Below are 23141 nucleotides of genomic sequence, written 5' to 3'. Positions count from 1 at the left end.
CACATTCTGGCATGGTTACAACAGGCTAGTGTGAGTTTGCTCTGAACGTGAAAATGTGTTTGGGTAGGACCGCCATAGATAAAGAGCTGGACAAAGACTTGGTCAGACGTTAGCCTATGGCAGGGGTCTCGAACTCCAGGCCTCGAAGGCCGGTGTCCTGCAGGTGTTAGATCTCACCCTGGGTCAACACACCTGAATCAAATGATTAGTTCATTACCAGGCCTCTGGAGAACTACAAGACATGTTGAGGAGGTCATTTAGACATTTAAATCAGCTGTGTTGGATCAAGGACACATCTAAAACCTGCAGGACACCGGCCCTCAGGGCCTGGAGTTCGAGACCCCTGGCCTATGGTATAAGAAACACCTTCTAGAGCAGGGCTTGGGAACTCCAGGCCTCAAGAGCCAGTGTCCTGCAAGTTTTAGATCTCACCCTGGGTCAGTGCACCTGAATCAAATGATTAGTTCATTACCAGGCCTCTGGAGAACTTCAAGACATGTTGAGGACATAATTTAACCATTTAAAACAGCTGTGTTGGATCAAGGATATTTCAAAAACCTGCAGACACCAGCCCCTGAGGCCTGGAGTTAAAGTATAATAGTAAAAAGTAATAAAGTCAATGTAGAAGTGGCAAAAACTGCAGTTCCTCTGGATGCCACTTGAGGCTGTCTGCAAATTGAAGTCTATCCCAATAGTCTCCACATGGACACTCATGTTAAAACGGCTAACTGTACAGCATTAAAATCATATTTTTAACTTAGTTTAAACACTGGATTGAGTCTCTATGGATGGTCGCCACCTAAACAACTCTGTGATTTTAAAACTCATCCAAATGGATATTTTAGTTACGAGTGTTTTGTTCAATTAAATGACCGATAGTATGGCTGTGAGGCACAGACTAAGAGGTTTGTCCTTCAGTTTTACTGAGACAGCTTCTGCAATTAAAATAAAAACAGCACGACGATGGCCAAAAGGCTAACAGTAAATCTTTAAAATGAGGACTCAAGAAGTGATGTCATAGTGGCTACATCCATATAGTGGATGAACTGGGAACCAGTTTAAATACGGTCCTGTATAAATAAGGAGAGTTTTGGACAGGGAAACGTGTAAAGCTACTCTAATAGTCCCACAAACATTCTAAAAGGGATGTAAACTGAGCCTTACTGGGTAAAGACATTTGAACCGAGGTCACCTCTCCATTACAGAGCAGATTTTAAAAATTGCAGTTCAATGCTGGAAGCAAAACTGGAGGTTTCATTTCTTTAAAAAACAAAAAGATACACTAAACTACAACAAGCTGATGCTGGCAGCTTACTATGGATCTACCAATCACAGGCGAAGCACAGGATTAAATGAGGAAACTGAATACTCAGCAGTACATTGCTTTTGTGTCCATCAGTTAAATGAAGCTTTTTACATGGCAGCAAACATCAGCCTGAAAATAGCAGCCACTTAAACACTGCAATCTGATGGCTCTAAAAAGATATCTCCATTCCATTATGGCAATGACCAGCTGACATATACACCCACTCATACATCTCTCTATGATGGTCCAATTAAAGTAATGCTTTCTGGCGTAATGTGCTGCCATTGCTAGATTGGAAAATGAAACAGTAAAAGAAAAATAACGTTTTTCTGTGTCCTACAAACAAATCTTTGCTTGGCTCTAAATAATCAGTGCTCAGCCAAGTACTTTTTGACTGGATGTAAATCTGAAGCTTGAAGGCCAGTGTAAAACAAAGAACTTGAAAAAACAAATCCACTGGGTTGTAACATTTACAGGCTAGCATTTCAGCTCCAAAAAAACTTAATGGACTACAAATTATTGGACAAATGTTGACTTTGCCTGTCGCAGCCTGCAGACAGCAGGTAGGCTGCATCAGAGGGAACTTTTTCAGATGTCTTAGCAAAAAGAATCTCACGTTTAACATTTGGGGGATATTTAGACACAGAAGGAATCAGAAGAAACAGATGAGCTTGAAATCTATTTGTAAAAGTCCTTTATGGTGATAGGACCCTTTAAAGTTTACCTAAAATGTAGTTTTTAAAGTTTGAACTGTTTGTTCCCCAACGTTAAATTCTGATGTTTAGAACCAGTATACTGAACATACTGGTTTTATATGGCATTTAAATGTGTTTTCTAACTCTGACAAATGCTATAAAAAAACAAGGAAAATTAAGAATTGTGTGTAATTCAGTGGCCTGTAACTCAGAAAATAGCCAACAACAATCAAACGACCACTTGTAAGCAAGCAGTTGATGACAGTGGGAAGGAAAAACTCCCTTATAATAAAACTAATAATTGATTTAAATTTTGTTTAGTTTTTTTTATGCCTCATTAAGTCCTGGATTTCTTCTTCTGCAATTACAGCGATTAAAAATCAACAAGAGCTGATCTACATATTGTCGGTCAGAAGAAACAGACTAACAAAGTCCCTTAACGTAGCTGATAATACAAGATAAAGGTGAGGAAATGAAAAACAAATAGAATAGAAATTGCAGTTTGCCAGCTCTCTCTCCTTCTATAGCACAGAAGCAGAGAGAAGTGGCAAACATGAATGGAGCAGGGACTGTTATATTGCTGTCTGCGTGGAATGCATGCCCTTGTATTTCCTGACTCAGTGTAGAAACTATGCTGTTGACTAAATACAAAGCTAAGACATGCAATAATATTACTACCTCACCAGCTCGTGGTTTTATTTGAACTAAAACGTTTCTCACAGCTCGTGCTTTTCTTTATTGCCATCAGTAGCAACCACCGAAGCTGAACAATGAACCAAGCACCAACTATGACAAATAAAAATAAATGTTAAGATAAATTTAAAAATGAATTTTTTCACAGTTAATACCACAGTTAACAAATGTCCATAAATATTTTTGGATAAAAAGATCATTTTTGTGCCACTGCACTAGATTTTTTAAATCAGTCAACTGAGATGCGATTGAAGTGCACACTTTCAGCGTAAAAGTAACAAAAATTGCAATAATTGTTTAGGAATTGGAGACATTTGTATACATAGTCCCATCAATTAAAATGACCATAAAGCTAGAAAGCTAGTTTGTCAAGCAATAACAAAAACTTTGGTCATGGCTGACAGAGACTGCAGGCTACATGTGAGAATCCTTTTACATTTTTCTTGGGGTGGCCACCTTCCATGACAACTGTTGTGCTGGTTCCAGCGTGAGGCCCAGTAATTTTTTTAGGTGCTGTTCTTGTGCCATCTGGTCTTTATTGGTAAAAAATATGCAGAACGTGAAGTAAGAGTGAGGCAGTCGAGACCTTTCAGCAGTCTTGATCGTTCTCCCTTCATCATCTGCAGCTAGCAATCAGTGAAGATATACACAGAACTAATTTAGTGTTCTGTATACTACGTTATCACAATTAATTAGACAATACAGCAGTGACTGCTCAGCATGTTGCAGACTTAAATGTATCAAATAAACATTTGCATCAACCAGGTCTATGGAGACAACCTTGTTATTTACAGCCTCCATATCAATGCATAATAATTAAATTCACAATGCAGTTTTTGCTGATGCAACACCAACCCCATCACTATCTGTCAATTACCTCCACACTTTTACTTATTTCTTCCCCTAGTGGTTGTCGGCTGCGATTTACATCTTTTCTTTCAGAGCTCCTCTGGCCCTTGTCATTTATTCTCTAATCTCTCCATCCAGGAGCAGCCTTGGTCTGCCTCCATATGGCAGAGAGCTGAGGTGGCAGCTGGCCCTTCATCACAGCACAGGGCCATGCTAGAATCAGGCAGGCTATACACTACCACACAACAGGAAACACTCAAATATACATGAAACTACAGTACAAACAGCAGCAGTACCTAAATTTCTGCAAGCAGATTACATACTGTGTGACAAACACAATCTAATATGTGCATGGAAGCTGAACTAAAATGGATTGTCAGAAATTTGGCAGAAGGTAGACATGTGTGCATAATGCACACAAAAAGCTATAAACACAGTCTAGTTACAGTCTGTGCTGCCTTCACAGATGTGTCAATAAGTTAAGTAAATGTTGCTGCAATTAAGATCTGAGTCAACAGGAGAGACTCTAAAGAGACACCTGGGCACATTCTGACCACAAAAGACTGAATTTATCCACGATTTGAAATATGCCATCATACTTTTTCCCCCCCCCCCAACTCCATCACTCTCTTCCATCAAAGGTTTATTTTTGCATTTTATTGAAGAGGGTACAGCTGTGGAAGTAAAGTGTTTTCTATGGTTGCTCCATCTGTCATGCTGAACAGCTCCACGTTGTTCATTCAAAGTGATGCAGTGCTCTTCATGTTGGGTTTGAAATTGTTTTTCTCCTGTTCCTTCAAAATGTGTTGGAAATTCTGCAAAGGGACACAAACTTAAAAACACAGCTGACACCGTGAATAATGACAGTATGCTCTCATCGTCAGTCACAAGGTAATAAAACCTGTCTAAGCACTTCTAAAGGTCACCAAAGATTGGCTGGCAACCATCAGATGCAGACTTTGGACAGGTAAAGACTGGTTGTCTCCCAATTTTCTAGTGTTTGTACTGAGTCAAGATGTAGCCTTATATTTAATGGACACATTATTGACTATATATAAAAGATAGAACATCTTCAGGTCTGAAAAGTTCAGCCAATACCAAGTGCCTTGAAAATTCATTCCTTTTAATGGCTGGCAGGACGTGACTCTTCCTGTGAGTCCTGGGTTTAGAAAAGAAGACCATTTATATTGTCTGCAATAGGCTAGCAACCAATCACGGTGTATCTGCATGTTTCTCAGTGAGAGTTGGGATGTTCCTGAAGTGGATGGACGGATGGATGGACTGACTCCATGACACAGAGACCTACTTCTGTCATGATTTATGACCTCAAACACTTTCCTGAGAGACATGGTCTGATGTCTCATTTATTACAACATAATGTTTATTTTGTAAATGATGGATCCATGTAGTGTAAAATAGATCATGAAACATGGTATGCTTTAGCAAAATTCTTTGCCTATCGTGTCCAATTTTTAAAAAGTGGCAAGAATCAAAATGCTTATTTTGAGTCCAAAAGCCAATGGGTGGCATGTTGGGAGCTTCATCCATCTTTTATCTAGACTATATGGGACAAATATGACTCCATTCATCATAATTAAATATGATGAATGGAGACAATATAGTTATCTAGGACTCTGAAAGAGAACCAACCACCTTATTTCCCAGAATATCAAAATGTTTAACTGGGGATGGAATGCTTCTTTTGGTCTCTATATGTGCTTGACCCAATACATCAACAGAAAATAAACTAAAAGCTCCACATTTTCATTTAAGAAACAAATACAATGGGTTTATGAACCATATATACACCATATATATTTATTTTTTGTCAACAAGCCCGACTTTATTAGTTTGAACACGACTATTAAATGTCTTCAGTTAATCTTGTCAAAGCTGTTAACTGTTTTTATGTCCACAGCTTTTTGTAAAATATTTACTTCAAAGCATTAACCCACATTTGCTGTGAATCAAACCTGGTCTGGGCTTGTCACATTGTGTTACTTTGTATAACCTATAAGGGCCAGAATTGAATCATCCTAGAGTCTAATTTATTATCAATTACTTGATTTCTGTCTGGTCCTGGTCAGATTCATTGGTAAAGTTACATCTGACAGTGAAAGCAAATCTGTTCAAGGAGTCAATACAGCTTAAAGGCTAAAATGGAACTAGTTGGGACTGAGGACACACACTATAAAGGTAGCCCATCAATTAGGTCCAATAATCTACTGTATTATCAATAAGTTGACTTATGATTGGCTTGAGACTTTTTTTCTGTTCTGTGCAATGAATAAATGCAGAGTAAAGGGGAAGGGCAAAAATGGCTGTGATTTCCACCTGATGTATCTGCTTGACGCATGAGGGGGTGTAAGAATACCCTGATGCTATAAAAACAACTGCTTGTGTATTGTTAGGTGGAGATCGATGCTGAGTGTGTAACGGTGTTCATCTCCCCACGCGTGAGTTCATTAAAATCATCGTTTGATCTAACCCTCCTGGTCCAGTGTTGTTTTGTTCTCATTCTCAATATTCTGAACACGCGACAGTTTTGGTGATCCCCGACGTGATATTGAGGAGGGGATTTTGGAGGTGTGGACGGAGAAATCCGGGGTCCGAGGGTGGTCAGACGGACAGGCATGATCCGGCAATCGAGCTGAGTGGACAGGCGCCTTTATAAAGAGAGGTAGGCACAGGCCTGTTGATTTTATCCGAAGTGTGCTGAATTGGACGACAAAATTAAATGTTTATTCAGTAAAATTGCCGGTGAATGTATGTTTTGATTTTGGTGAAAGTCTCATGAGAATTGAAAGTTGAAATAATGATAATGATGTGTTCATCTCCCCACGCGTGTGTTCATTAAAATCATCATTTGACCTAACCCTCCTGGACCAGTGTTGTTTTGTTCTCATCCTCAATATTCTGAACACGCGACAGTACAGCAAGCTCTTTGGGTTCTGTTTTATCATATGCCTACGCTGCCAGTCATCCACATACTTCAGTGTTGAGTCTTGTTCAATGTTTGTTTGTTTTTTAATTTAGAACGTAAATAGTAAATACATTAATTTATCAAGTTACCACCTTGTCACATCTCCCACTACTTGTAGCAGTATTTAAGCCTGCTGTAACGAATGGGGGCTTGTCTGGGATTGATCTGGACCACTTTCCTTTTTTTTTTCTTTTTCTTTTTTTTTTACTTTACCAAATTGACCATCCCAGCTTTGCCATAATGGTCCATTTGATTCACCTTTTATTGTTTATTTTATTTTCACTTGTTGAATATGGGACAGACTTAACTGGGGGAAAGAAGGGGAGAAAGAAAGAGGGAAAGAGAAACAGCTGAGAAGAGGGACGGGGGAGAAGGGCAAAAAACAAAAACCAACAGAACGGGCAGAGAAAAAAAAATGCATATATCGATCACCTGCTGAGAAAGAAAAAAGAAAACAAGCAGAGGAGAACAAGAGTAATAGAATAAACAACATCACAATGATATATGGGAATATGACAGTAAATACTAAATATTAAACATTATTTTGCAGCACATAAGAGGTAGGAGCCAAAAAGGGTGTAGTTTGTGGGTGTGATCACCCGTGTGTACACCTGTGAGCATGGACGCGCTTGTTTTTTTTAAAAGGTTCCTTCATGTAATGATCTGCTAGAGGGTGTGGGGGGGCCACAGCCCCGTCCTCCAGGGTATGAAGCAGGTATGGAGGAGATCAAAACTCCAGACATCCAGAGGCCCCCAGAGCACAAGAGACCAAGGAAGACCAACAGAGGGGCAGCCGCGCCACTGTCCCAGTAAGAGCTGAGGAGAGTCCCAGATGAGGGCTCACTCAGCAGCCGCGGAGCAGAAGCCAGGGGGAGTTGCAGTGACGCGCCCGTGAGCTCCGCCGGCAGCCAGCTGTGCCTGAGTGACCGAGCCCCAGGCCGAGAGGCCGGGGGCACCCCACCTCCGAAGGGGCCCGAGCAAGCCCCAGGCTCCAGGCCCTGATAAGCGGCCGCCAAGGAGTGAGCCGGTGTGTACCCGGACGCCCATCCCCGGACACAAAGAACCACCAACGCACCAATGTCTGAGGGAGTCCGCCACTGGCAGGGGAAGTGGTGGTAGGGGGAGATAGGCCTCCAAACCTTGGAGGGCCTGAGATGTCCCCAGAGAGGTGGCGTCTGATACCCAACCTGACATATGGACACAGACATACAGGCACACACAGATACAAACATCCATTCCCCCCCTCATGCTCTCATATGCACTTACTCCACACTCAACCAACGTGGAGACAGACATAAAGAGACGCTGTACACACGATCACACTCCCCAAGCGTACTCTAGAAACCGGGTCTAGGTACCCTTGCCCCTGGAGGGGGGAACTGCACCCAGACCCAGGTGGTGTTACCCTTTTCCCTGTGGTGGGGGGAGGCAGACCGCCCCGACTCCGCAGCAGCAGGGAGGCCCCACACTCCAGACCGCAGTCGGACGGCCAACTCCTCCTCCTAGCCCCCCCGCTCCAGCAGGCCGCAGAGAATGGGGGTGAGAGAAGACTCCAAACCTCCCTCCACCCGCTCATTGTAGTGTCGATGCATGTGTGTTCTAAGGTGCATTTAAAACCCAGGAGGGCATGGAGCTACCTGCCAGAGAGCAGTAGGTAAGCGCATGGTCCCTCCTGCTAGCCCTCAATGTCTACGTGTATTTAAAATTGAGAGGTGGGCAACGATCTGGACCACTTTCCAATTTTCCACTTTCAGTGTTTTTCACTTTGTTTCACCTGATGATTGGTTTTCACTTGAATTTAAATTGTGCTTTCATTCACCAAAACTATTACATTTACATTTGTCTCTGGGACAAATTATCATAATTGGGTTAAAATATGCCACTTAATGAAATGAATACTGCACACGCCTATAATTACCAACTGAGTTGCCAAGCAGGATTTAAGAAACATTCATATGTGATGAAACAATAACACTGATGCCAAAATGCCAACTTGTGATATTTCTTAAAGCTTTTCATTTCTCCAAGATACTAGCAAGCAATATTTGGTCATGAAGAGTCCCAAACAGAAAATCAGACATGAGGTACAAAGACCAAGACAATCTGAAAAATACAAAGGGAGAAGAAAACTATATACACACACACGCTTGGGTAAACAGAAAATAAGACAAGTGAAAACCTTCAGGGAAGGACAGAAAACAAAATTTTAGCCTGCTTAACCCAAAGTTTTGAGGAATAGTTGTATACTGTGGGATTTTAATTGGACTCACATTTTACTGAATTTAAATCAACCTTGAAAAAGTTTTTTTTTTCTTTCTAAACTCGGTAAAATAAGGGCAGCATTTTAAAAATGACCAACATTGGTCAATGCAGTTGTTCCTTGAAATGTCATTCCACTGATTGCAGGACTGAAGCAAGAAACTCACTTTACTATGTATGCAAAAATGTAAATGCATAGACGGAGGCACACATGCATACATGTTTTACTTTACAAACACATCTAGTCATGTTTAAAATCACATCACTGGAAAATACAGAGGAACACACATGGAAAAGACATTGTGAAAATACTTCTGATAGAGCAGCAGGGATGCTTGTGTCTGTGGCACGAATTCCACAAAGTAATTTTCAGCCCCTTCTCCACATGCACATGAAAGCCACTGGAATAAGAAGCTAAATCGTTCCCTGCTAATCAATATGGAAACGATCACTTTGCTCATTTTTCATGAGAAAAAGTCACAAAGGAAATAGAGGCAGAAAGAAAAAGGCGGAATGGGAGAATTCCCTTATTCATGAACTCATTCTGACCATATCTTCCCTCGCTTGTGCAATTCAAATCTCTGCCCTAATGTGGTTTCATGCAGATGGGGATCTAAAGCTGTTAAATGCAAAAGAAGCTCCACGAGAGAAAAAAGATAGTATGAGTTTCATTCTCATGCTCAATCAAAAAGAAGAAGAGGATTTAGGAGCGCCTGTAAAGATGTCAATTCAAGTAAAAAAGAAGATATGATGGGAATTTTGCCAGATGGAATGGAATATATGTTTGCATATGTATATTACTATTTAGTGTCCCTGCAAACACAGAGACAGTAAGTGGGTAAATGCACTGTTAGTAGAAATTTTACAAACAAGCAGTCAATAAATACAAATGCAAATAATATATAAAGAAATACTTTAGCTAAATAGAATTTACGATTAACAAATAGCATAATCGCTGTTATTGGTTGTTATCAGTGACATACATAGTATCACCAGGTCGCTCTTGCTCATTCAGTAAGAAATTATTGCTATCCCGTGTTCCATCTCTCTTAAAAACAACCACACCTGATGCAAACTAGTGTATATTGGAACTAAATAAAAGCCAAATAAAAGAAAAAAGTAAAATAATCAATTAGTTAATAACTAATTTACAAGAAAAAACCAAGTGTCACTGAGGTCAAAAGCCAAAGATTAAAAACGGTTTTTAAGACGTGTTTTAAGAGTGGACAATGGAGGGGCCTCTCTAATGTGCAAGTGCAAGTTATCCCACTAGAAAATGCCGTGTCCCCTCTGAGCTTCCTCCTGGATCTCTGTACTTCCAGGAACAGCTGGTCAGCTGACCTAACAGACCGACAGAGTGTTTAGGGAAGATGCATCTATCGGAGTATGAATGTGTGTGAGTGTAGTTAGAAAGCACTCAGTATAGAGGTAGTGCTTGTGAGAATGGGTGTGACTGGATGAATGTAGCGTGTTGTATAGAGTGCTTTGAGTACTCCGGGAGAGTAGAAAAGCGCTATATAAGAATCAGTCCAGTCCAAGAAGCTCAGAGGAGTAAGGCAGGGCAAGATTGTGAAAGCATTTAAAAACAACAGGTAACAGCTGTATTTTGTTTCCATTTCTTTTCCTAAACTCAAAGTACTTCACCTAACCAGTAACGCTTAAAACAAGAGAATACATTGTACAGTACTATTTCCACTCAGCAGGGTGACACAGCCTCCATTTAATCGTTATATAATGTACTTCTAGTAGGTGGAGGAGGCCACCAACTGTTGATATGTATGGGATTGAAAATGGCTAGTAACAGCCAGGTGGTGGTTAAAAGCATGTGAAATCGATGAGAAACAGTCACAATGCCATTGATGAATCTCGAATCAGTTATACCTTTTAAACATGTCATTTAATCGACTTGTCTCTCTCCCTGAGTGTGCGAGCCTGTCAGTGCTTGTGTCACATGCCCAGTCAGGGTTCGCATTATGTGTACCTCCACCTGTCAATGAATCAATGAAAGATGTGTTGCCCTATACCGCAGCTGTTTTTTAAAATATGTTGACAGCCGGAGAGCGAACACAGCCACATGCCAGAGAGCTGCACTGCAAATCACAGTCACTCTGGGCTTTAAAATGAAGCTGGTAACTTGTCGAGCTTATGAAAGTATAACCATACAAGAAGCAGCACCATCTCTTACACACTGAAAAATCAATTATGTATTGTAGAATTTACTGTGGGATAAAAAAAGAAATCTATTGAGTCTATTATTTTTAAACCCAGATTTTCTCACCTACAAGTGGTGATGAATAAAGGTTTGATAATGCTCTTTTATTCATTCACTAAGAGCTCTTCATGATCTGTTTGTGAAGCGCATGAGGTGTACACACTGTCTAAAGTGAGTAATGAGGTGTTATTCATGACTGAAAAGTCAATTATTGGTTTGATAATTAATTATCTTGATTCTTAAATGTCCAACACTTCATTTACCTCATTTCGCTGCAGGCAGGTACACTGGCTCCTCCATCTAGTTAAAGGGCATTTGGCTGATTTTACACATCAGTTTACACATTGCAAGGACCTGTGAAGTCTTATCTTTAAACCTATTTCATAGATATTTTAGTTCTGTGTTATTCTATATTTGTTTGCTGTGCAGCACAGGACGATGTCTGGGATGTTTAAATGTGCTGTATGCAGTCTCAGCAAAGAGAAAGTTAAACCCTTAGAATGGAAGGAGAGGGGACTATCACGATGTAATAAATATATTTTACAAAAACAGATCAGATCACTAACTGGTGTTAAAACTAGTCAAATACAGCCTCAGATGAACAACAACACATGCAGTATCACACCATCAGGATCATCTTGACAGAGAACTGAAGACAAGTCTGCTAACATCCAAAGATTGGGATGGGAGAACTATCCCTGAAGGCTAAAAAAAGAAAAAGAAAAAAGAAATGTACGAAGCTTGTCTGAGACAATTCAGGCAAAAACTGATTTTCATCCTCATTAGAAATGTGAAATTTCCTTTTGTGCCTTATTTACTGATTTCAATGTATGCTTGCACATGTTTCAATAAATCACTTCAACTGTTTCCAATTTTCGTAGAACAAAAGATGAATGATATAAAGAATTGATGGGTACTTTAAACAGTATTGTATGTGGATGTCAGTTTATTGATTATTGCCACCTTATTTGGTATGGAAAATGTCTTAATTAAGTTGACATGGCATCAATAGTTGCTGTCAGGAGGACGTTTCACAGAGAACAGGAGTCAGTGGATTTTCACTATAAGATAAGATAAGATAAGATAAGATAAGATAACCTTTATTAGTCCCACACGTGGGAAATTTGTTTTGTCACAGCAGGAAGTGGACAGTGCAAAAGTTATGAGGCAAAAATTAGAATACAATAAGAATAAATACAGTACACAACTGTACAGAATAGAATAAAATAAAATACTATATACAGTAGAATAAAATAAAATAAATATACAATAAGATAAAAATAGAATACAAATACAAATACTATATACAACTGAGTAAAAATGTGTATGTGTGTATGTGTTCATTTATTTCAAAAAACAAAGCGGGGTTTTATCAAGGCGCACCATTTTTAATTTGGTGAAACTCAAAGATGACCTGGAACCACCTAGAAGGTCCCAGGTCATCTTTGAGTCAAGCAATACCACGTCCACCAAAACTTCTTGCACTTTTTAGCCTCGGTATCTTTTCTGTCAGAGTTTCAATTAAGTATTAATTTCATCTAAATGCCATACGGCTCAACTCATCACTCACACACACGCACACACACTATAACTTAAATTAACATGACATCTTCAGCTCGGTAAAATTCAAATTTCCTCCTGCCCCAGGGGCAGTGCACAATGTTTCCCCCCAGACTGCTGATGTCAGGCCTGTTCAAAATTTGGTGCCCACAAATATAAATGTTCTGTTATGTATATGGTGAGGTAATATCATAAACAATCAATCATCCTTCAACAACAATAGATGTGCAGATAAAGAACCATGCAATGCTTTCTTGTCTGTGCATCCATTTTCTTTTAAGGTCGACTTAATCTAAGGCGTTAGAACTCTTTGCATCTTTCCATCCTATGGAAATTCACAGTTCTGAAGTTGACAAACACTATATGCCAGTTACATTAAGGCCACGGATTCTTCAGATGATTAAAGTATTATGGTAGCACTTGGAAGAAAAAAAACTTAGGAAATGAAAGACAAAGCAGATGATCGACAGAAGAGTGGGAGGCTTTTCAAGGGTGTTTGGAGTGCAGCGAAGCAGACATATTTGTTTGGCTGTATGATCAACACTCAATGTGGTTCATGAAGAATTAGAAGGAGACAAACAAAGGAGACAGAGATGAGCAAACAGAGGGGGAGAGACAGCCTTCTAAACACAGCAAGATCAAAGTATTAGAGCTGCACGGTTGAAATTGCACTTTTTTTTCCCCCGGTGGTTATAATTTTGAAAATGGGGATGCGTGGCTGAAGTGCATTGTGAGGATTTACAGCACAGAGAAAAAGAGCTGCAAAAAGTCAGTGAAGAACCACGTTGCTGAATGCAGGCACTCTCACTTTTGTTCCTAATGGAGGAAGATGAAATTGTTCACATCAAACTCTAGGTCCTCTATTGTCAAAGGTGAAACTCAAGCCCCCATAATGGGAGCATCACTTTCAGTGGTGCCTGTATTATGGAGTAAAAAGCAGGAAAAGCTCTCAGTGTAATTGTGAGGCTGTTTCACTGAAAAGCTCCAAGAGACAATAGTAAAAGAAGCATCTGTTTGATGGTTGCACTGATACTCTTATTTCACAGCCCATGCATTACTATGAGCTATGAAGCAGATAGGTGTTTAAGGTTAGGGTAAGTGGCTAGGGAAAGCATTATGTCAATTAGATGTCCCCACAAAGAGATGAAAACGGTGTTTTCATCTCTTTGTGGCATCTAGCATTCTGAGACCTCCATAGAAACGCTTATAGAGACACTGTCCCCTTACGTATTCCTTTTGGGTTTGTTCGTATGTTTACGATCATCTTTTGAGAGGTCCATTTAACCAGCTTCAACCTTCTGACTGATGGCCTCACATTATCTTCAAGCACTCAGAATCAGCTTTAATCTGATGTGACATGACATTAACATGTCACAGACAATAACAACACGTGTAGCATTTATGGTTCAATCGTGCAATAATATTGAAATAAAATTTTGGATTCTTTAAAAAATAAAAAAAATAAATTAATAATTCAGTTAGTGTCTGCAAGCTGCCCAGTGCCTGAGGCAGAGACGCTCCTGAAGTTCTTCACTTTGGTCTCTGCCAAATGCCAGCCGCTTGAGGAGGTACACCAGAGAGATAGAAGGCAGGAGAATAAACCAGCTGTTCTCCACAGAACCAGCAAAGGTGTACTCTCAGTGGCAAGGGAACAATAAGAGACGGAGCAATACTGGAAGAGCATATGGGAGAAGGACGCAACCCATAACGGCAATGCTCAGTGGCTAGTGGATCTGAGGGCAGACCACAGCGACCTCCCTGAACAGGGTCCAGTAACCATCACAGTGGCAGATATCCAAGAAAGGGTCTCCAGTATGAAGAGTTGGACAGCACCAGGCTGGCTGAAGAAGCTGACTGCACTCCACGAGCGTCTGGCAGCACAAATGAACCAGCTGCTAGTTAACGAGAGACACCCGGAATGGCTAACCGAAGGCCGGACGGTCCTGATCCCCAAGGACCCCAAGAAGGGACCGGTCCCCTCCAACTACCGACCAATAACCTGCCTCAGTACTACATGGAAGCTAGAATGCCTAGAACTGCACAAGATCAATGGGACCCTAAGAGCCTTCATCAGGAACTCAATGGGGATGTGGCGTACAACACTAGAGGCCAACTCCAAGCCCATAGCACAAGTCACCATCAAGTGCGGGATCTACCAAGGAGATGCTCTGTCCCCACTGCTGTTCTGCATAGGCCTGAACCCCCTCAGTGAGATCATTAACAAGACTGGCTACGGATACCGACTACGGAACGGAGCAGTTGTCAGCCACCTCCTGTACATGGATGACATCAAGCTGTATGCCAAGAGTGAACGAGACATCGATTCACTGATCCACACTACCAGGCTATACAGCAATGACATTGGAATGTCGTTCGGACTGGAGAAGTGTAGTCGGATGGTAATGTTGAGATCACCCAATTCTTTGAATCTTTGGGCTGAAGGAAGGACAATACTCGGTGTATCAATGCTCAATCAACAATCATTTATTTCCATACAATTCAACAGTCAGAGCATTACAACGTCCGGACGGGAGAGATGCTACCAGAGGGTCAGGCACATGTCTCAAAATGGTGACGGGTTGCTCAGCTTTTTATAGTCTCTAGTGGCCCCCAGCTAGTCGTAAAAGCCAAAACATCACATTCTTTCTCTGTTACAGCGCCTAAGTTATGACCTCGGCAGTTGTTTCTCTGCTTTCTGTAAGGTGGGGGTGTGGAATGTGGTCTGTCTCTTCTATTATCGGCACAAGGTCCTCTGCACACAACATTCTCTTCATGATTCAGCAGTATGAAATGTCAAGAAACAGTGTAACACATTCAACAGTGTCGAGTAATACAGGTCAATCCAATAGATCTAATGATTTTCACACTCTTTTAGGTCAGAAGTATAATGCAAACTAAGACTACATACTGATCACACACTCTATGTTAAAGGGTATAATATGATCTACAGCAGTATCATACTTCAACTACTTTTGATTACATATATAAGGTAACATATGATAACAGAATAATATCACAATTCCCCCTTTGATCTCTTTTCTTCAAAGAGATCACTTACAACATACACTCCAGCATTGCAAGGTCCAGTTCTTCTTGGTCCTGAGGCCCTCTGTCCCCCTTTAACGGGTGGACCATATGTGGGATGACCTCTGTGTTCACGCAGTTCAGATGCAAGCAAAGTTAGATTTACAACCATAACAGCAGTTACAGATGACACTCCCATCACTCCCCAATTCTCCCACAGCTTTATTTTGGTGCTCCAGTTTTCCACCCCCTTTTTAATGCCCCCTTATACCTTTCAAATGTACTTAGACTAGAACCTCTGTCTAAGGAGCTTTTAACCTTTATTTTTATTGCTGCAGCTACCAGTGTCTTCCAGTTGGGTGATTCTCAGCTTCTTTCTTCGACCTCCGGGGTTAGACCACCCTTTAGTCATTGCACAGTTCTGGGGATTATTCTGCCCCGATTTCAAACAAAGATCTGTGTGTTTTGGGGTCACCGCCGTGTCCCCCTTTTTGCCAAGAGCCTCTCGAACCTCGTTGGTCTGGTGTTCCTGGTTTTCGCCAACCCCTTCATGGTTATTGCTGTGTTTGTGGGATCCATCTTCTCCAGGAGCCCAAACGTCATGACACTTGACCCCAGTTGCTGTCTCGGCAGTCCCCACATCTGTCTCTGCTGTGAAGGGTCCTCACATCTCCGTGTCCCCGTCTGGTGTCTGTTCCTTTCTCTGCAAGAGACAGAAAACCAAAACACCTCTCTCCCTAGGCTTAATAATCTAATATTGTTATCCATTGTTGTTCTAATGATTCAAATTTGGTTTAAAATATTATGTTCAGGACCTATTCTAATCATAATCTATGTGTGTGTAAAAGTAATCAAAAATTAATGAACCCTTTCTAAGTCTAACACATTATAAGCTTAAGTTTTACCATAGCTAATTTATTAAACACAGAAATAACGTCTTAAGATGTTCATAAAACCATTGTTTGATGTTCGGACTCAACTTCCCCCTTTTTGACACACTCCCATGTGTCAATTCACCGGAGCTAGGCACTTAAAAGAGAAGGTTAGTGACATCATATCTCAGAAAGTATCTTCAATCCCGGACATTTCCCTTCTCCTTATGTAATAAAGTCTGTCATCCTTCCATGCCCAGGTAACTGGTCCATCCAGAGCTGTAACCTTTTGAAATGTACATACAACAAGCCAAACCACACCTTGGTCACACCAACCCTTTTCTGCCCTGAAGATGTCCAACACCATCTTAGTCTGGACCAGGGTTGTAATAGTTTTGCAATTTTCATCAGTTTTTATTTTTTATTTAGCTTCGACTTCAGATTTTCAATTTTATATCAGTTTTAATCAGTTTTTACCAATTGTTTGCTAGTTTAGTTTAGTTTTGATTAGTTACAGTTCTAGTTTTAGTTGTGTCTGCAATAATTAAGTGTAGCAAAATCCCAGTCCCATCATATCAGTCATGCTCTTGTGCTTATCCTTGGGTATTGTGACTATTAACTCTTGCAGCACCGGGTGCTCCTAATTTTGGTTCAAGTGAATTTATAAACTTTGTGAAGGGAATTGACTCCTCTGCACACTGGAATAAACATAATCAACATGATCCACATTTTACTGCGTGTTATTTCACCATCTTATTGATTCAAATGCTCCATCCTTATGTGGTTTGCGACATTATGTTTATCCACTCTGTCTCTAAATGTTTGAAGAATTTTCCAGTTTGGGGTCAAATTTTAAGAATTTGACCATAAGTGAAAGTTATGGTGTCATCACCCCCTTCAGGGCTTACCTTTCCCAGTTTTGATGATATTCCTCCCTATTCTTTGCAAATACCCCCTGTTGGTGGTGAGAAACTGTTGGTGTAGTCAAGTGGGTGCTATAGAAACAAAAGCTGAGGACAGAACAGTTATCAGTCATGTACTTCCTACAAAATTAGCATATATTGAATTTCATATTGATCCTCTGAGCATAATGGTACATTTTAATCTGAATTTATCCAAACTAAACACAATAGGTTTTCTTTCTTTACTTTGCTCTTGTTCTTTTGCAGTACCACATCCTATCAAATGTCCCTGTCAATTATATTCTACATCTAATAACTTACTATTTCAAATGAGAACCTAAATCACGTGGACCAATGTTTGTTATGGCATATCTCTATTCTGAATGTGGCCAGTCATTCATAGGTATTGTTAAGGTTTTGGCGATTTTCCTCTATAAAATTTAATTGACTTTTTTACAGTGGCCTGCTGTGGTTAATAGTAACATATTCGAGTCATGAGTGATATCAATAGTTATCTCCACTGTAGCATTTGGCATTCCCAATAATATAACATGATACCTTAATCAAAACACAGCTAATATAGCACAGTTTTCTTAATGCAAACATCAGTAACTCAAAATCAGCAACCAAAGTGTTAAGTCTGCAGTTCATACTTATGTGAAGCTACAGTCTCCTCCTCCAGTCTCTCTTATCCTCCTGCTCCTGAAAAAACAAAGCAAAACAAAGCGAAGCATCCACCCTTCTCTTGTCGGCTGGGTGAATTGTTTATTGGCATTTACTAATCCTAAAGTGGGTGCAGTCATTGTCTCAGTATCAAGTCAGTCAAAGCTTTTAGTCGTCAGTCCATCACAGTCCATTCACATGCATACCTCCACACACATTCATACCAGATGTTGCTGATAACCGAGTCTCACGCGCAACCTATTCGAGCCTCCATCACCAGCAAGATGACGTCATCATTTTAAAAGGAAAACAATTCCTTGTTGTTTTTTGGACCGGATTGACTCGGTGCAATCCTTTTAGATCAGTGTTCCCTATAGGTGAATTTCTCCCAAGCCAATTACAATCATGGAGAAGCACACTTTGCAACTGTTTACAGTAATAATATTTTCTAGCGCTTTAAATTTCAATCTTTCAGGCCTGGTTTAAAGAGCTGATTGTTAAATCATGAACTCACAAAATATCAACATATCACCACCGGTGGATCACACCTCTCAGATTTTCTTATCTCAGTGCACTGTAACAAAAACGAAAACAGACATAACCAACAAAATACTACTAAAATAACACAAACTAGGGCCCGTTGCAGACATGTCCAGCATAAAGCTATCCCTCTCTCGCTTACGAGAAAGAACACAAGCCAAAGCTCACTGATAACATCAAGCTAGCGCTAAACAAAACCAAAAAATCAACCAGAAATTCACAGGAATGTTTTGCTTCCTGCCGGGACAATATTGTGTGGGAATGAGAAGCTCAGGTGCCGTAACACCTTTTGTTCCTCCTTGAATTAATCTCAATCACAGAAAATGCCGTACTCCAACCTAAACTTACACTATTAATTCATCATTTTCACTCTGTGCCACTGTTCCTCATCAGGGCTGTGTGAAGCACAGCAAAGAATTCAGTCAAGGCCTTGAGCCATAAACAGACATCACGCACAGACATTGTTTTCATAACCAAACCGTTTTAGACCTTATTCCTAAAATCTACATAAATGCCCTCTGGGTGACATATAACACATTCTAAGTAATCAATGGCTCCTCATAAAAATTATGCATTGGGATGTTTGTGTGCAGCATTTTGCATATCAGCATAAGCAAAGCATTCTTCATTGCATCAGCGTGTGTGTGTGTGTGTGTGTGTGTATGTGGATCACTTCTCAGTGAATCAGCATTCCAATGTGTGTGTGTGTGTATATGTGTGTGTGTGTCATTTCTCACTCACTCAACGAGTGCACGTGTTCATGTGTGTATTTCACTTCATTCTGAATCTGTGTGTTTGGAGACGTGTGTGTGTGTGTGTGTGTGTGTGTGTGTGTGTGTGTGTGTGTGTGTGTGTGTGTGTGTGTGTGTGTGTGTGTGTTTTTTCATCACTTTCCTGTTCTGGTGTTCTGGGTAAACCACTGCCTGAAGCATGCCCTGGGGTCCTGCCCCCCTCCTTTTCAGTTTGTTTGCGACCATTGCTGCTGCTGCTGCTCAAAGTTCTGTCCGTCCTGGTTCTGACCCGAATTGGGGCAGTCCTTTCTCCAGTGTCGATGTTCACCACAGGTGAAACCTGCATCTTCTTCTGTGTTTTTTGTCCATTCTGAGGTGCCTTCTGTCCTCAGTTACTCCTCCTGTCTCGGTCACGCCCTTTTTGCCGCCCGATCATCCGTGTTGGTCCATCACTGTCCTGCACAGTGTGAATGCAAAGTTATCAAGGTCAGCATTCTTTCGCTCGGCCTTACTTTTCATTCGGGCTTGGCGGGCGTCTCGTCACAGCTGAGCTCTGTCAGCTGACGCAGTCTGGGAATTTTCCCCCGTGTAGTGAAACGGGCCTTAGGTTTAGTGCTCTCCGTCTCGGCTGCATGAGATCACATTCCTGCAGGTCTGTTGACATTCTCAGGTCGTTGTTGTGGGTCCAGCTGTTGCAGCATTTGGTCAGTGTCACGTATGGGGGAGAGCAGGAGTCCAGTCAGCCTCGGCTTTCAGGGCCGGCAAAGCAGCCTGTAATTAAATATATATAGAGAAAAAACAAAAAACAAAAACAGGCAAAAACAAAAGCAAACGAACAGGAAAATGATGTTGTGTTGGCTGTATTACAACGAGAGGGGAGAAACACCGGGACCAGGCCCTGTGTCAGCCTTCTCTCCCCCTTTTTTTTTTTTTTTTTTCTCTCCCGATATAATCAACTCCTAACCCACCAAGTTGACAGGACAACATGCACCTGTTAAAATTCTTAAGATCATGTTTAAAAGCCCAAAAAGAAATTTTCTTTCATTCAGTAATCACTTGTATCAATCAATCAGCAGAAAACATGTCACAATTTGAATCTTTTACCACTAAATTTGTCATGTCTTCACTGGTTGGTCAGACCAGTGTCTTTTTCTTTGAAGTTAAATTGTTGTCCTGCAACCCAGAGAGTTTATTTGTCAGTAATGTATTTATCCTTTAACAACAGGTGTATGTTAAGTTTCGCTGCTTTAGCCTTGCTGGAAAATCTTCACGTGTTCATGAGTGTAAGCTGTTTCTTCATTGCGTGTGTGTGCATTTGTAGGCAGGCAGGTTAATTTTATCTTTTCTCAAACTAGGCGTTACCTTAAAAGGAGCCTTTCTCTCAGATTTCTCTGCTTGTGCGTGTTTTTGTTTCACCTTTTTGTTGTGATGCTCCGGACGCCTTCCCAACCTCCACAAGTCCGTTGGCCCCAATTTTATGTGTTAAAACTTCTCTTAATTTCTCCTCTAATTCTCTCCTTGCTGCTGTCTGTTTCACAGCTGCTGATTCGTGCTGGGTGTGGTTCCCATTACCTATAATTTTGCTTCGGCCGCTGTGCTTGTGGGGGCAGTTGGTCCAGGTCCGCAGCTTCCTGTATTAACACACTAAGAGATTTATTTAATTTCATTTTCATCACATGTTAAACAGATAAGCAGGCAACACACCTACCTTGACAGCGTAAACTGTACGCCAGTCTCCCAACACATTCCTCTCTCTACTCCTCCATAATTCTCCACTGCACACCTCTTACTATCTCTCTTTTTTATTTTTATTACACCACAGAGTAATACACCCAATTATGCCCGTCTATCTCTATGTGGCTCCAAATTCCCTCTTTATTTTAATTTCACACTCGTCAGGGGACAGGCACACAACAATTTCAACCACTGAAATGAGGAATTCAACCTTTTTATATTTCTTTACTAATCTAGACTCAACCTTTGTTCGCAAAATGTGTCTTGTTCTAGTCCGGAATAAATGTGAACCCGTGATTACGCTGCGGTCCCAGTGTTATTCCGTAGCTATGCGGGAGTCCTCAGTTCCCAAGTCGCCACCTCGGCACTTAACCTGCCTGCACATCTACAGACAGGGGGGTTGCCAAACCATGAACAAAATTATTTCCACAGGTACACTAGGCATCAACCTTTGATCCTAAAATGTGTCTTTGCTCTAGCGTCCTCCTAATCAAACACATCAACCGTCACTGTCACTGTGTTCAGACTTCACACACACAAAAAGCACACTCAGAGCGCGCCTCACCCACAGCCAGAGCGCGCCTTACACACACAGCGCGTTACACCATCAGTGTGACACACAGAGAGCGCCTCTCATCAGCAGAAATTTGCACAGAAACCTCTGAGCTCAACTATTAGATCTTCTTAAAGCACACTGCACCATAGACCAAAATACCCCTTTCTCTGCGCTTATGACCGCCACAACGGGGCAAAGTCGCATCATAAAAGTGATGCTTGCATCCCCGAAGTTATACCTGACATCATAAACCAGGTTTTGCTCTATGTACTTCTTGGCAAGTAAAATTTTACTTTGTTTTATGACCGCAGCCCTTGAGACTCGACTGACGCCACAAACCACCGTCAAACCTCTATCCAATGTACTAAAACTAGCACCAACCACTACTGCACTCCACGGCCGCACCACCGGAACACGGCCGTATCATAAACCAAACCTACGGACGTGTTTCGCTCTCGCGTTGCCAGCGTTCAACTGCACCGTGAGCCAGCATCTGCTTTTCCTTAAATCAACTTCTATTTCATAGCCGGCAAGAGCCAGGACTTTACCGACACCATAAACAACTCCAAAACCTCGACTTCAATGTACTGAACTAATGGCCGCATCTTCAGAAGAAATTCTAATGTATTATTGCTACAGAAGCCAGTATTAGACAAAATTAAATGTGGACGGTAAAGTGGCTGCAACTAGCTCAGCGTAGTATCTTATTAGTTTCTCGGTAGAAGCAGTTTACTGCAACTAGCTCAACGTAGTGTCTTATTAGTTTCTCGCGCCAAAAACCAGACACCGACAAATTTACTGTGAAAATACATGTGACTCAGCGAACAGATTAATTTGGAAAGCCCAATATGCACATTTGGTATTTATAATACAACAGGCTGTGCTTACCTTTCTGTTTTAGGCCGGCCTTCTGTTCACTTTGCCCCACGATCTCACCAAAGGCCAAATCTACACCTCCTCAGCACACCAAAGATCCGGGTCACACGGCACCAAGTTGTTGAAATCTCCCAATTCTTTGAATCTTTGGGCTGAAGGAGGGACAATACTCGGTGTATCAATGCTCAATCAACAATCATTTATTTCCATACAATTCAACAGTCAGAGCATTACAACGTCCGGACGGGGGAGATGCTACCAGAGGGTCAGGCACATGTCTCAAAATGGTGACGGGTTGCTCAGCTTTTTATAGTCTCTAGTGGCCCCCAGATAGTCGTAAAAGCCGAAACATCACATTCTTTCTCTGTTACAGCGCCTAAGTTATGACCTCGGCAGTTGTTTCTCTGCTTTCTGTAAGGTGGGGGTGTGGAATGTGGTCTGTCTCTTCTATTATCGGCACAAGGTCCTCTGCACACAACATTCTCTTCATGATTCAGCAGTATGAAATGTCAAGAAACAGTGTAACACATTCAACAGTGTCGAGTAATACAGGTCAATCCAATAGATCTAATGATTTTCACACTCTTTTAGGTCAGAAGTATAATGCAAACTAAGACTACATACTGATCACACACTCTATGTTAAAGGGTATAATATGATCTACAGCAGTATCATACTTCAACTAC

The 23141-nt window shown here is 41.1% G+C and overlaps 1 long non-coding RNA gene across 1 annotated transcript; it reads right to left on the bottom strand.

Annotated features, from left to right (window-relative positions):
• Positions 1–15019: 15019 nt before the first annotated feature.
• LOC308387467 lies at positions 15020–22697 on the bottom strand. Its single transcript, XR_013969948.1, has 2 exons — positions 22468–22697; positions 15020–20060 (listed from the first exon to the last, which is right to left on the bottom strand). It is a non-coding gene; the product is annotated as an uncharacterized lncRNA (long non-coding RNA).
• Positions 22698–23141: the final 444 nt, after the last annotated feature.

This window comes from Rhamphochromis sp. 'chilingali', assembly GCF_963969265.1.
Source record: "Rhamphochromis sp. 'chilingali' genome assembly, chromosome: 19".
NCBI classification, from domain to species: domain Eukaryota; kingdom Metazoa; phylum Chordata; class Actinopteri; order Cichliformes; family Cichlidae; genus Rhamphochromis; species Rhamphochromis sp. 'chilingali'.
The sequence above is the reverse complement of the archived record's forward strand: the minus strand, read 5'-3'. Positions and strand labels throughout refer to the sequence as shown.